This window comes from Canis lupus, chromosome 37 (assembly GCF_003254725.2).
Source record: "Canis lupus dingo isolate Sandy chromosome 37, ASM325472v2, whole genome shotgun sequence".
NCBI classification, from domain to species: Eukaryota; Metazoa; Chordata; class Mammalia; order Carnivora; family Canidae; genus Canis; species Canis lupus.
The window spans coordinates 1,595,742-1,609,568 of NC_064279.1; the positions used below are offsets into that span (position 1 = coordinate 1,595,742).

The 13,827-nt window shown below is 43.0% G+C and overlaps 1 long non-coding RNA gene across 1 annotated transcript; it reads left to right on the forward strand.

Moving 5' to 3' along the window:
• The first annotated feature begins 246 nt into the window (after positions 1–246).
• Positions 247–12,291, forward strand: LOC118353471 (uncharacterized). Its single transcript, XR_004812513.2, has 4 exons — positions 247–4,647; positions 4,848–5,247; positions 7,352–7,465; positions 8,174–12,291. It is a non-coding gene; the product is annotated as an uncharacterized LOC118353471 (long non-coding RNA).
• Positions 12,292–13,827: the final 1,536 nt, after the last annotated feature.

Consider the following 13,827-nt stretch of genomic DNA (forward strand, 5'->3'; position numbering starts at 1 on the left):
ATTAAAAAACATAAAGGTGCTCTAAAGCAAAGGTGCTGGAAACCTTACGTGATTCCGTGATATCTTGATAATCCATGAGGTTGTCTTACAGTGTTTAAACCATGGCTAAGGTTTGGAGCCTGCCTTTGGCCCAGGGCGTGATCCTGGACACCCGGGATCGAATCCCACGTCGGGCTCCCGGTGCATGGAGCCTGCTTCTCCCTCTGCCTGTGTCTCTGCCTCTCTCTCTCTCTCTCTGTATGACTATCATAAATAAATTAAAAATAAAAATAAACCATGGCTAATAGTTACTGAGGAAAAAGAATTCTTGGAGTCTGCAATTTTTCTTCCCATTAAAGAACATGCTTTAGTTTTTTGTTACATTCCTACTTTAAAAAATGAAGGGACTTTTTGAAAACGTAATAAAGGGACTGTTTTATTTGAATATTTAGGAGTTGCTGTGATGCAGCAAAAGAATATTGACTACGGTTCAGGACACCGAAATTCTAGTCCTTGGCTCTGCCATTGTCTTTATTATTTTTTTAATATTTCTTTTTTTTTTAAGATTTTACTTACTTATTCATGAGACACAGAAAGAGAGAGGCAGAGACACAGGCAGAGGGAGAAGCAGGCTCCACCCAGGGAGCCCGACATGGGACTCGATCCCAGGACTTGGGGTCACGGCCTGGGCCAAAGGCAGATGCCCAAACCTCTGAGCCCCCCTGGGTGTCCCTGCCATTGCCTTTATATGTGGCTCCCTGAGTCACATCTTTGCGATGCTGGAATTCCTCATCGTCTGTATAAAGAGGGTGGGCTTTCACGGGCTTCCCCAGCACGTGCCCTTTGATAATCTGAAGTGTATCGACCCCGTCCTAGTACACAGGCCTTTTGCACAAATTTCAGTGGACTCAGCCTCACCCAATGCATAAAGGACTCCAGGTTAAGAAGCCCTACCTCATTGATCTCTTCTAGCTTTAATCCTCCAGAAGGCTACAACGAAGCTGTCTGAAGCTATTTTGGACAAAGATGGCATTTCATTTCCGGTTATTTATTCATCAGAGTTCAACCTGAATCTTACATATGGCAGGAGATTTCTGGCACCAGGCCACCGCACAAACAGTGGAAATTTATAAGAAAATGATCTGATGGCCTCAGTATTATTAAAAATGAGAACTCCTGAATCTATCATCTCATATCTTAGGCATCGATCAATGACTTGGCTCGCACATCCAGGCCTATAACTAAAATAAAATGGCATCTGGTAAAACAAGGTCTTAATCTCTGTTCACATTGAAAAGCAAATTCAAGAAGCTGAAATACCTCTCGCTGCTTGAAAATGTACACGGGGGGACAGCTAGGTGGCCCAGGGGTTGGGCAGTCTCTGCACCAGGGCCCATTCAGGTCAGCATAAGCGCACGGGAGGGGGTTTTCTGGAAGGGTACAAGGATATTTCAGGGAATCACAGACAGGAAGGCAGTGCAGCTTCGGAAAGAACCGGAGCCTGGGAAGTTGGGAATCGGGCAAGCGTTCTCTTCTCTTGCTGTAGCACAGGAGCTAAGCGCTTCCCACTTGGCCCTTCCCTCCGTGTGTCTGTCGTGAAAATGATGGGAAAGGACCCCCCTCTCCTCCCCAAGGTGCCGCCCAGGCCCAGGCCCAGGCCCGCGCTACCAGGGGCCTCCTGCGGCCTTGGGGCCCGGGGCTCAGGGCCAGCCCTCATCCGGGGAAGGCAAGCCTGGCCAGCAACGCGGGGCCATGTGGAAGCTGGGTGTCCTCCTGTCCTCTCTGTCCCGACGGACGCCAACGCCGGAGGCTGCCCGCGGCCACCGCACCCCATGTCCTCGGCAGGAGGGTTGGCACAGTCGTAGCACATGGCACAGGTTTTCGTGCTAGAAGTTCTGGGCCATGGAACCACCTATTAATCTCTATAGAGCTTTTCCAGGACAGTTGGGAAAATGTTGATTAGCTTTGCAACCACAGAATTGTATTCGTCAGCGCCGTCCTGGCTGCGGGACAGGTGAGCGCCCTTGGGCCACCTGAAGGGCAAGCAGAAGCCAGGTCAGAAGCGCGCTGGTGTTTAAGGGCAGGAGGGCGACAGGCCTCTATTGGGCCTAAACCGGGAACCCCAACACCTGTCCCCCAGTCTTTTCAGCTCATCCCCACTATTGTCCCTGCCAACTGGCGTCACTTGCTCCCAGTTCACCGGGGGGCAAGGACTGCCAGCGACAGTGAGCGTACCCGCTTGGCCAGGTGGTTTCTTGAGCTACGAACTTGCACGTATGTCCCTGCTGTGCACTCCTGCGCCCCCGGAGCCATCCGCATGGACTAAAAGGGAATTAGGGAACTTCCAGCCAGTGGGCAAAGATAAACAGTCAAAGCTTGCTTGCTTTTTCTTTTTTTCTATTTAAAAAGGAGGCTCTTTTGTAAGAGTCTATCAGAAACAATAGTTCTGGAAGCCAAACTTTTTTTTTTTTTTTTAAGAGCAGTTGAAGGTTCACAGCCAAATTAAGGGGAACTTACAGAGATTTCCCAGATATTGCCGGCCCCATACATGCATAGAAGCCAAGGCTTTTGATCTGAATTAGGTAGGTTTTTATGGAGGAGAGAAAAGGATTGTGAGAAGTGAAAGGAAAGGCCTTCAAGGATGTAGGGCATAAAATTTGTGTTGTAATAATAATAATACACTGGAACGAGGGTGAAAGAAAACCCTGATGGTAATTACCCCGTCCACAGGGAGGAGTGAGGTCTGGTGAGATCAGTAGAGCCAGGATGTTAGGGGAGTCACGTGGAGGGAGGCAGAGTTGGTCTAGAGAGGTACCAACACCGGGGTTGGGAGCCACGTGGGGAAGCCCATGGGGCCACTATGAGAGTAAGGCCCTACTTGCCATGGTCCTCTGTACCAGGGAGCCACGATGATCTGGGCTTAGTTGCCTTGCGACCTGTTGAAGCCCTTCCACTGACAGCAGCGAGCCCATCACATCCCCTGGCCCTTCCAGCAGAAGGGGCCCCCCGGACTCCGGAATTTGAGAACCTCCCTCTCAGCTTCCCATGTTGATAATTGGCCTTTCTGACAGAACAGGACATCTGTCCACCACGGAAGGTGGCTCCTGACCTCAGAGGTGGGTAGTGGTCTGGACAAAGGTTGCCACTGGCCCTGTTCCTGGCTGGTACTAGACAGTGGAGAACGTGACCTTGTCACGGAGGCACACAGATTGCGGCCCTCTACCTCCAAGTCCAATTCCCAGTTGCCAGGGAGGAGGTTCTAAGCGGCTTAGCCTGGGTCTTGTGTACACACCAGTTCAACCAACTGTGGAAAGAGGAGCGGAGATTCATGTGCCTTAGGTGGGGGGATGTTGCAGGGGGATGTCATGGACAGGGTATATATTTCAAAGCGCTTTCATAGGAAACTCTTTACACAGTTGTAATTCGTACAATCGGATCATTACACGTATGTAGCTCTCAAACTAACAACATTTAATGAACTATTATATTGTCTTGGATATGACATCTTTGTGCCCCAGTTTTTTCACTTAAACCACAAAGACACTGGTAAAAGTATCTCGAATGTTTCTTAAACTCTTGATTTAAGGTTGCGTGATTCTCTTTATCTCACCATATGTATAGAAGGCCACGGGCTGATCGTTCAGACAGCCAGGAGGAAAAAATCAAATCCTCTGCTAAAATAACCAACACCTTCTGTACATGCAAACACACGAGGTAGGTCCTCCCCCCGCCGGCACACTGTGTCACTACCAACCCAGCCACCTGCCCACTCTCCCCACGCGCATGTACACTCATCTACCACAGGTTGCTCGTTCCCACTCTTCAGGATTAAAATCCTTGTCCTGAAACTGTGAGGGGAGAGAGGACGTTTTGTAGGACAGATGGGCTGAGGTAGAGGGAGGAGAAGGCTGGAAAGGGCAGAGTCACGTCTCTCCTCTTGGCCTGATGTGAGGTCCTCTGTGCAGTGAGGAGTTGGAGGCTGGAGTGGAGTGAGTTAGTCAGGAAGACTCTGAAATTTTGAGTACAGGCAGAGCTGCTTCAGGATCCCAGGTGACGAGGGGCCGAGACACCCCAAAGACTGGCAGCAGGGGGAACAGACCCACAACCCTGGACCAAAACTCTGGAGCCCTTGCAGGCTGGTGGCCACAGTGAGCCTTCTCCCTACCGCCTTCTGAGGAGCAGATGCCACCAAGCTGGAGCTAAAGCAAAAGAAGAGGAAGAAAGGACGCCGTGGGTGCATGTCCAGCAGGGTGCTGGCATGGTTTGGGAGTGCCACTTACTTGGGACTCACTTTCCCGGAAAGTCAATGTGCTGCATTGACTCAAAACTTTGTTTCCAGACATTACAGGGTGAGTTATATCCCCCTAAGAGGTCATATGTTGAAGTTTTAACTCCCCAGTACTTCAGAATGTAACTGTATTTGGAGACAAGGTCTTGAAAGAGCTAATTAAATTAAAATGAGGTTGTATGGATGGGCCCTAATCTAATATGATCGGTGCCCTTACAGAAAGAGGAAATTTAGGCCGCGGCACATACAGAGGGCAGATGAAGTGAAGACACAGGAAGAAGATGGCCATGGACAGGACGATGAGAGAGGCTGGAACGGGTCCTTCCCTCACAGCCCTCAGAAGGAACCATCTAGATCTTGGACTTCTAGACTCTAGAATCGTAAGAAAATTAAGTTCTGTTTTTTAAGCCACTGGGTTCATGGTACTTTGTTACAGCAGTCCTAGAAAAATAATACCGGGACGTTATTTTCCAAAGGAAGTGTCTTGATTTCTGCATTTTATAAACTTCTTAATAAAACAGACTAAAAGATTCATTGAAATATAACTGGTTTTTTTGTTTTGTTTTGTTTTGTTTTTTAGGAACACGGAGAAGACATTAATATTATCCATGTAAATAAAACATGTCACTGCAGAACAACAAAAGCTATCCCTTCAGCCCAGCTAGTGACTAATGACGTCACTAATAGTGAAACAGTCAGTTTCAAATGATTCCATAACAATGTTCTCTGAAAAAGACCAATGAACTGCTTCCATCATGGAGTCCCATGGGATTTCCCACAAAAGGAATTCTTTTAAACTCAGAGCTGGTTTAGAAGGTGACTAGCCTGACGTTGCCTGTCCTGGTCCTCCAGGCCCTAGGAAGTCACATGGACACACTGGAGAGAACCGGGGGGACATGGTGATGGGGAGCCGCCTACCAGGCTGGAAGGCGGTGGTTCTGCTCCTCTGGTGTTTGAGTAGAAATATCAAACAATCTCCAGTGAGTATCGCGCAACACACGAATGCCCTATTGTGTACTGCAATTTAAGTTGAGTACCAAGCATGAGATCCGCGGCTGGTTTCCTGAAGTCTTGACCAGCTAAAATTACGACCCCGGGGGCACCTGGGTGGTTCCACCAATTAAGCATCCAGCTCTTGGTTTCGGCTCAGGTTGTGATCTCAGGCTGGTGGGATTGAGCCTCCGTGTAGGGCTCCGGCCTTAGCAGGGAGTCTGCTGAAGAATCTCTCCTTTGCCCCTCCCCCGGTACGCATTCTCTCTCAAATAAATAAATAAATCTTTAAAAAATAAATAGAATAAAATTATGACACCAGTTATGATGAGGCATGATGCTATTTACTGGAAACAAGTGATTTGTCTTATTACCTACATTTTGAGCATTTACAGGGTACCCATGAAGTTTCCTATTTCAAAAAACTGAAAAATAAAACCAAAAAAAGAGAAAGACAGAGGAACAGAGAGAGAATTATACATAGGTTGGATCTTTTGGCCAAATTGTTTTAGTTTTCACTTTGGGCTAGAGGAGTTAATCTCTAAATGAAGGTGACTTCCTCTTATTTCTGTAAAAGTTTCTTGCACAGAATACATTTCACTTTCCAAGTTTGATATAAAAAAAAATTAAATAGAACAGTTTTGGCTGTCTGCTGGGTCAGATAATTATGATTCTGTAGCTGAAAACTAATTGAAACTGAGGCAGTATTCTTTTCCAAATGAAGCAAATTCCAGTGGGTTCAGCAAAATAGAATTTGATTGATATTAGTGACAGCAGTGATAGAAAAACTGAAAAGTGAAAATACTGTGTTACATTCAGGTCATGTAATAAGTCAAATCTTTTGAACATAAAGAAGTATATGGCTTTCATTAATAAAATATCCATTTATCCCCAACCGTATTAAACACATGTGGAACAATATTTAAAGAAGACTGGCTTGAATTTATGATATATTTGTTAGGTTCTGCTTGTATTATCTCTTCTATATCATTAGAAGAACTTTGTAATTAGGAAACAGTTGGATTCGTTCTTTCTCTTCTCAAATTACCTGATTCAAATATTTTTAGCCTATCAACTTTCGTAAGATGAGCTGTTTTCACCAAAATATGCTTAGGCAAAATTTGAAGGGGAGAACCAAGAAAGGGTAATTAGTCTGACTTCCGATTGGTGCCAATGATTTTCTTTTACTTAAATTTGAAACCTGAGTCATTTTTGAAACTTCTTTTTCTCTATCCTTTATATTCGGTCAGATACCAAGTCCTGTTAATTCTTCATTTGTATTTTCTCACACAGATATCCATTTCTTTCTAGCCTTATTGTTACTCTTTAGTTCAGTACATTTTCATCTCATGCAATTTCAACCTGTCTTTTCTATCCTCCAATCCATTCTGTATATTGTTTCCAGAATAATTCCCCCAAAACTATTTTCCTCATTCATTGCCTTGCTAAAGAAAACACAACAATTTCAATGACTCTCTAGTGCTAATAGAACAAAATCCAAATTCCTTAGGCAAGCATTTTTTAGGCTAAGTCAGTACCATTAAGAATTCTCTATCTTAATGCCAATGCCCCTGACTCACTAAAAAAACAAAAAAACAAAACAAAACAAACAAACAAACAAAAAAACAAAGTATATGCTTTGGCTTACATGACCTTACCATCTGGTACTTCAAATTTTTTATCATGTGTCTCATCACCAGATTTCTCATTGCCTGGCCCCTTCAGATTAATAGTGAGTTTGGATTCCTGTTTGGCTTTGGGTTGAATTTCTTCCCGAAAGGGGCTTCTGAAAGCTAGTGCAGCCAGTGATAGCCTCTGACAAATCTGACTCAGCTGGGGAGCAACACCCTAGCCTTCACCAGCTGGGAAAAGGAGCTCAGATAACTTTAATGCTGTCTTCAATATGGCCTCCATATATGCCTCTTTCCCTATGTAAATGATTTATTTCAGCAAAGAGTCCATTTATGGAACCCTAAATCTCTACTCATCCACGTTGAGTCCCCGACTATGAAAGTCCAAAGGGAGAGTTCATATCAGAATCCCTATTACTCATCACCAGAGAATGATAAGGCCCCCTCCTGTTTGTTTTTTTAGGATATTTTCTACTAACATGGATACAGTCTGGGAATCCAGCATGACCATCTCTATGTTTCATCTTGTTCTTTGTTTCTGTCGACAGTAGGTCTCCTCCTCATTGCCATTAACCAGGTATGACCAGCTCTAGTAATCTGCTTGAGGGCAGAGTCCCCTCCAGCTCTGTCTCTGCGTGATCCCTTGGCTTGCCATTCCCTACTTGATGAAATAAATAGAGCCTCAGTGAAGTGGTTTTTTGGTGGTGGTGGTGGTGTTATTGTTTTTTCCCATGGGAGTGTCAGATCCCAGAATAGAGGGCAGTGTGAAAGAAACACTGACTGTGTTTCTATCTGAGGTATTCCCTTGTCCATCTTAGAAAAAGCCCTTCCCAACTTGGGCTTTAAAGGAAAGATGTCTTCTGTAGATCCATCTTCCTATTCTTTCCTCCCTCTACTCCCCCAACTCCTCACTAAGGGGTTCATCCTCTGGGAAAATTCCTTCCATAGGAGGAAGAGAAGGCACTGTCCAAGGAAGCCATTTCCATTCCTGAAACTTGAGGTCCTCAGGCTTTGACAAGGTGTTCTTTGAGGGCACTGATGCTGGTTCGGTCAGCTCTCGAGGGAAGGGACAGACTCCAGGCCCCTGAATGAGGGTGAAATAGGATGTTTTATTACCAGTTTCATCTCCCCACCATGAGAACTGCAATCAGTTTCCCTTGCTGGTAACCTAGAAGTAATCATACTTCACCAATGCAAGCATTACGTTTTGTCTAAGAACACAATCTAAACTCACATTGAAGAAAGGATGTCTCTATTAACTGTGTTTTTTTCTTATTCTTTTCAGAAAAGTGGAACCTACTGTTTTTAAGGGCAAGAAACAATTGTTTCTTTACTGGGCCCAACTTGAAGATTTGAGTCGCCACACTAGCTATCCAAAAGGGGTGGCTCAGGCTTCACTCAGATTCTTTGGATTCCATGTTTCCCCTTAATAGGACTGTGACAATGAGGAGGATATTCTAGTTTATCCCATCTCTCTGTATTGTGCTCATATAGCAATGATTTAACTTCTCCTTTACAACTTATGCGGAGGAAATACATATGGACTTTGTGGGATATGCAAAGATAAATGAGCAATCTGAATTCCAGGAGTGTAGAAACTAACAAGTGATCTAAGTATGTTAGCAACTGGTCATGATATAAAAAAAATGAAATAACTTTTTTAATAGGTTGCAAATGAGTATGGAGGGGTGTGGATTTTAACTGGGGAGGGTTGATTTTGATCAAAAAAGCTTTCTTGGGAGTGGTGTCATTTAATATCCTTCAGTATGAGTGGGATCTTGGTAAGTGAATAATGGCATTGAGGTCAGATGAAATAACGTACAAAGGCCTAGAGTACTAGAGAATATGGCACTGTTGGGGAACAGTATGGATAAACAACAAAAATGCATTTCTAGCTTTGAGAAAAAAGAATATTCTTATCTAATTTTTGGTTGAGAAATATAATTCTCTGTTAATGGGAAGATTGGATTGGAAAGTCATGTATCAAATACTTGATAGGGCTGGTGAGCTTTGCTTGGACATATGACGCTTCCTTAAGGTCATCTGTAGCTAGCAGAAATCCAGGCATGTCATTTCTATGCCTTAGAGGATCTTTTCTGTTCCTTGAGGCCTTCCATCTCCCCATCAATGCTATTAACCAATTTTGAATTCTCCTGGTAACACATAGAGAGGGTCAGAGTCCCTCTTTGTATTGTATTACACTAGAAATACCCTTGGAAGTACATAGTAGAAATATAGGTGACTTTAGGGGATCCCTGGGTGGCGCAGCGGTTTGGTGCCTGCCTTTGGCCCAGGGCGCGATCCTGGAGACCCGGGATCGAATCCCACATCGGGCTCCCGGTGCATGGAGCCTGCTTCTCCCTCTGCCTATGTCTCTGCCTCTCTCTCTCTCTCTCTCTCTGTGACTAATAAATAAATAAAAAATTTTAAAAAATAGGTGACTTCATAGTTAGAAAAGAAAAACCATTAAAGTAAATAATGTGCTAATATCACTTTAATATTTACCTCATTATTCATAATGGTTATTATGTATGTTTGAAGATCCATAAAATTGATTTTCTACCCACTGGGGAATAAATGCGCTATTTAAAACTAGAGGCTCACAAACAAATCCCCTGAGGTGCATGAGAGCACATTTCCCTCCTGATAATCACCCACAATTAGAACTGATTCTTGCAGATACATAAATTAAAGCAATAAAATGAGATAACTATAAATAGCGCTGCTTATTCGCTCTGAAGGAATCGAGCTGTAAACTACAAATCTTTGCTCAAAATAACTTTGTTCTGTAGTTGCAAGCACTGATAAGAATAGGTTATGGAATCACCAGATGGGAAGAAATCCTAGTCTTTTCTTCCAAACTAGACTAGATCAAAGGCACAAGAATCTGCCCGGCTCTGATCAGCTGTATCGATGAGCATCCAGATTAGGCTGAAACAGCATTGAGAGTGTCAATGGGTGTTCTTACCTACTGCTCACACCTAACAGTATTCGTCTCTCAAGAGGTGAGACCTGGGCAGATGTCACATGCTGTGCCGGTGCTCAGGGACAGAGCATCCCTTCTTATCCAGGGGTGGGTTGGTTGAGAGCCCTGTCCTGAAGAGGCTTCTGAGTTACTGTGTCTGAAATCAGGATACCCACGTGAATGTGTCTGTGGGGACACCAGGGGCCAAGGTACGGAACTATAGCAGGACAAAGATTCAAAATCAGCGATTCTGAAGGGCTTGGAGTGGATGGGTTGGGTCCCTTTAAAAGATTTGAAATGCGGTGGGCCACACTTCCATTCCTGGATATTAAGTACAGACACTGTCTCCTCAGAGCAAGTTTCCTTAACATGAACTGCTTGAAAGACAATTGACTAATTAAAGAACATGTTTTGCATAACCCAAATTTCCTACAATTATAATCAAGAATTAGTACCAAAATAAGAAAAATGAAAATGCTATGGCTCACTCAGGCTAGGAATACATTGCTGCTTTGTGTGGCTGGCTGGTCATTTAACTCTTTCTTTTGTTACACTAGTTTTGTGTTTTGTTTGTAATAACAATGAAAGTGATAATAATTGTGTTTAAGAGACTCTAGATGCTAACCCCATCTTCCATGGCATAGTCACGTTTATAACAGATTTTTTGATAATGTGAGCTTTCCATAGTAGTATAATTTATGCTCTACGGCAGAATAGATATTTTCATTTACATTCCCTTGCTTTGAATTTAATATTATTCATTTCAAAAATACATCTCCAAGGACTTTATAATACAGATTAGATAAGATCTACCCATTTCTCCAGCTATTCAATCAGCCACACTCCCCCCCAAAATTTTTTTAACTCTTTTAAATCATGTATTAGAACTATCAAATCTTAGAGGTGAAACAAAGTCGAAAATCATCTGGTTCCAACTATCCGTTCCCAAATGAAATATGAGAAATCATGAGTAAAGGAAGTGATGAGGCCATCGAGGGGCAGGGCAGGGAATGCCAATACCGGACAAGATCTGGGCAGGACCCTGCGGGGCACTTCAGTGGTGGAGCCAGGATAAGGAAGAGCTTCCTTGCTAGTTTTATCTGGTGCTACAGAGAAGCCAATCTTTACTACACTGAAGAGTTCATCATACTGAAGTTAGAATTCTCAGAAAAAAATTTTTTGCCAACTCCATGAGTAAATGCCATTTCTTTCAATGATGTGTTTTTGCAACCCGAATTATTATATGTTCCTTTGAGAAATGTGTTACTAAAATTCTGATGGCTTAAATATTTGATGAGGAAGCACAGGGTACAACTCTGCATGGTACATACTGAAAGGGTTTTATATCAGTAAACTGTGCTCGAAAATTAAAAGAACTTTAGATTTTCATCTCAGAATTTCAACTGTAATGACATTCAGACATTTTTTGTGTGAGGCGGTTTTGCTTTAATATATATTTCTTTTCAATGACTGCAACAGGCTTGCAAGATCGAGATCACTGTAGAGAAGAAGACAGGGAAGTCCAGAGTGGGTGTAACCTGCCTGTGGTAAAACACAGCAGGTATCAGCCATGCAAGGATCTAAACTGGGTCTGACCTAATGCAAAGTCGGGAAAAATTATGGGAGAAATAGTTGTTTCTTCAGCTTTTATACTCATTTTAAGATAAATTTTTTTATTTACTTATTTTTTATGCTCTTCAGCAGAGTCTTCAGGATCCTCACAATGAAACCCTGCTCAACTAACCTAATCATTTCTTATAAATTGAAACACAATATTCCTGTTGTCTCAATATCACCCAGAGAGTATCTTTTATGAAACCCTGCAAAAACAGAACATCTACAAAAAAAGAAATTTAATCTGTCTTCTTTTAAAAGATAACACTAAATATATTAATTTAATCTTCTGACATTTCAAAACACAAAACATTTTTATTACAAAACAATATATTCACATTATATTTTAAAAGTATAGAAACAGAGATGAAAGAAATAAATTCTAACTCCATTGGACTAAAAAGGCAACTGCTTGCATGTTGTCATGACTTTTAAATTTCATAGTTTTTTCGTATGCATATTATTAATATATTATTATGCCTATTATTAATATATACTTTTTAAAGTTTTTATTCATTTTTATTTATTTATGAGAGACACAGAGACAGAGGCAGAAGGGGAAGCAAGCTCCCTGCAGGGAATCTGATGTGGGACTCAGTCCCAGGACTCCAGGATCACGACCTGAGCCAAAGGCAAATGCTCAACCACTGAGCCACCCGGGCATCCCTTATTAATATATTATGAATTCAGAATATCCCCTTTTCACTTGTTAACCTTAATATCTAAGCATTGGTTGTTTAACCTTGACTCTTTTGTTAAAGCAAATAAGACTAGAAAGAGTGAGTAGAAAGAAAAAGAACAGAAAGAATGAATAAAAGCTTCCTTCAGCCCTTACTGTGTTGAATTCTAATTTTTTCTGAAGGCCTCATCCCATCCTCAAGTAGTAAGTGGGCATAAATATCTTAGTTATACGCTCAGGTGGCTATAACAAAATGCCATAGACTGAATGGCTTCAACAGTATTTATTTCTCAGAGTTCTGGAGATGGGAAGTCCAAGGTCCAGAGGCTGGCCGGTTATTCTGTGCCTGGTGAGGACCTGCTTCCTGGGTTGCAGACCACCACCTGCATGGCCTTGATGCATGCACATGGAGAGAGGGAGCTCTCTGTCTTCCTCGTCTTATAAGGGCACTAATCTCATCATGGGGCCATTCCTTCATGGCTTCACCTAAACCTAATTACCTATTAAAGGCCTCATCTCCAAATATCATCACTTGGGAAATAGGCTTCAATATATGAATTTTGGGAGGACACAAATATTCAGCCCAAAATAATAAGAAAACTATAGTTTAACACAGTAAAAGCCCATCCTAGTGCTGGAAGCAGAGTCCAAAAAGTTCAACCAAGGAAAATGGGGCCAGTGTTACTGTGAGGTTAGTGAATGACCTGGGTGATGGGAAACTGTCACTAGTTACGTCACATCTGAACTTGAGCTATCACAGGGCATGCTATCTTTCGGTTTTGAAGGACCCTTATAAGGATGGGTATAAAGAAAGGAAATGAGCTCGTGAAGATGATGCCCCTCGTCTTCCCTTGTTGGATATTATGAGAGCCGTTTTAAACTGTGTGTTTAAGGCTGAGAAGTTCCATTTTCAACCTGCCAGCTCTAATGAGTTAGTGATGCCCACTTGAGCACTGCATTGAAGGGAAAGAAGAGGCCGTACCTTGGCTGAGAGGAATCGAAAGCCTGATTGATTAGTATTGTCCAGAATGACTGTGGGAGGGAAGGATGTAGGTGTGCATACTGTAAATTGGGCTTCCTGGGTTTCAGGCATGTCAGTTTTACTACTAATGAGGACATTCAGGGAGATCCTTCCAGAGAGGGTGAAGAAGAGAGGGAAAGTTGCCTGAAAGGATTGCCAGAGAATCTGAGAGAGTAAACGAAGCTGGTGACCTGAGTCAGGAAGAGCATGATTATTCCATGGGCTCAGAATAAGCCAATCACGAATGCCCTATAAATATGAAGAACATTGCTCTCTCTCCAACTGGAAATTAGCGGGCAGTTTAAGAAGGGGCTGGAACAGGAAGTGTCTCAGGTCCACTGTGGTGATCTTTAAGAGCAGACAAGCCTGTGGAGTAGATACCCACCATCAGTGCCACACAGCTGGGAGTGGGATGAAGCTGAGTGGTTGAACTTCACCTACAGCAGTAGCTCTCAGTGCTGACTGCATCTCAGATTTACCTGGGGAGCTTTACAACAATACGTCTGCCTGAGATTCACCCTAGAGAAGTGAAGTAATTATCTTCTGGGGGTATTTTAGCCCAGGTATTTTAGCTTAAGAGCTTCCTAGAATACGTGGACCACTGGCCTAAAGGAAGAAGAACCAGTATACTGGAATTCCCAGTTACTGAGAAGGATCTGA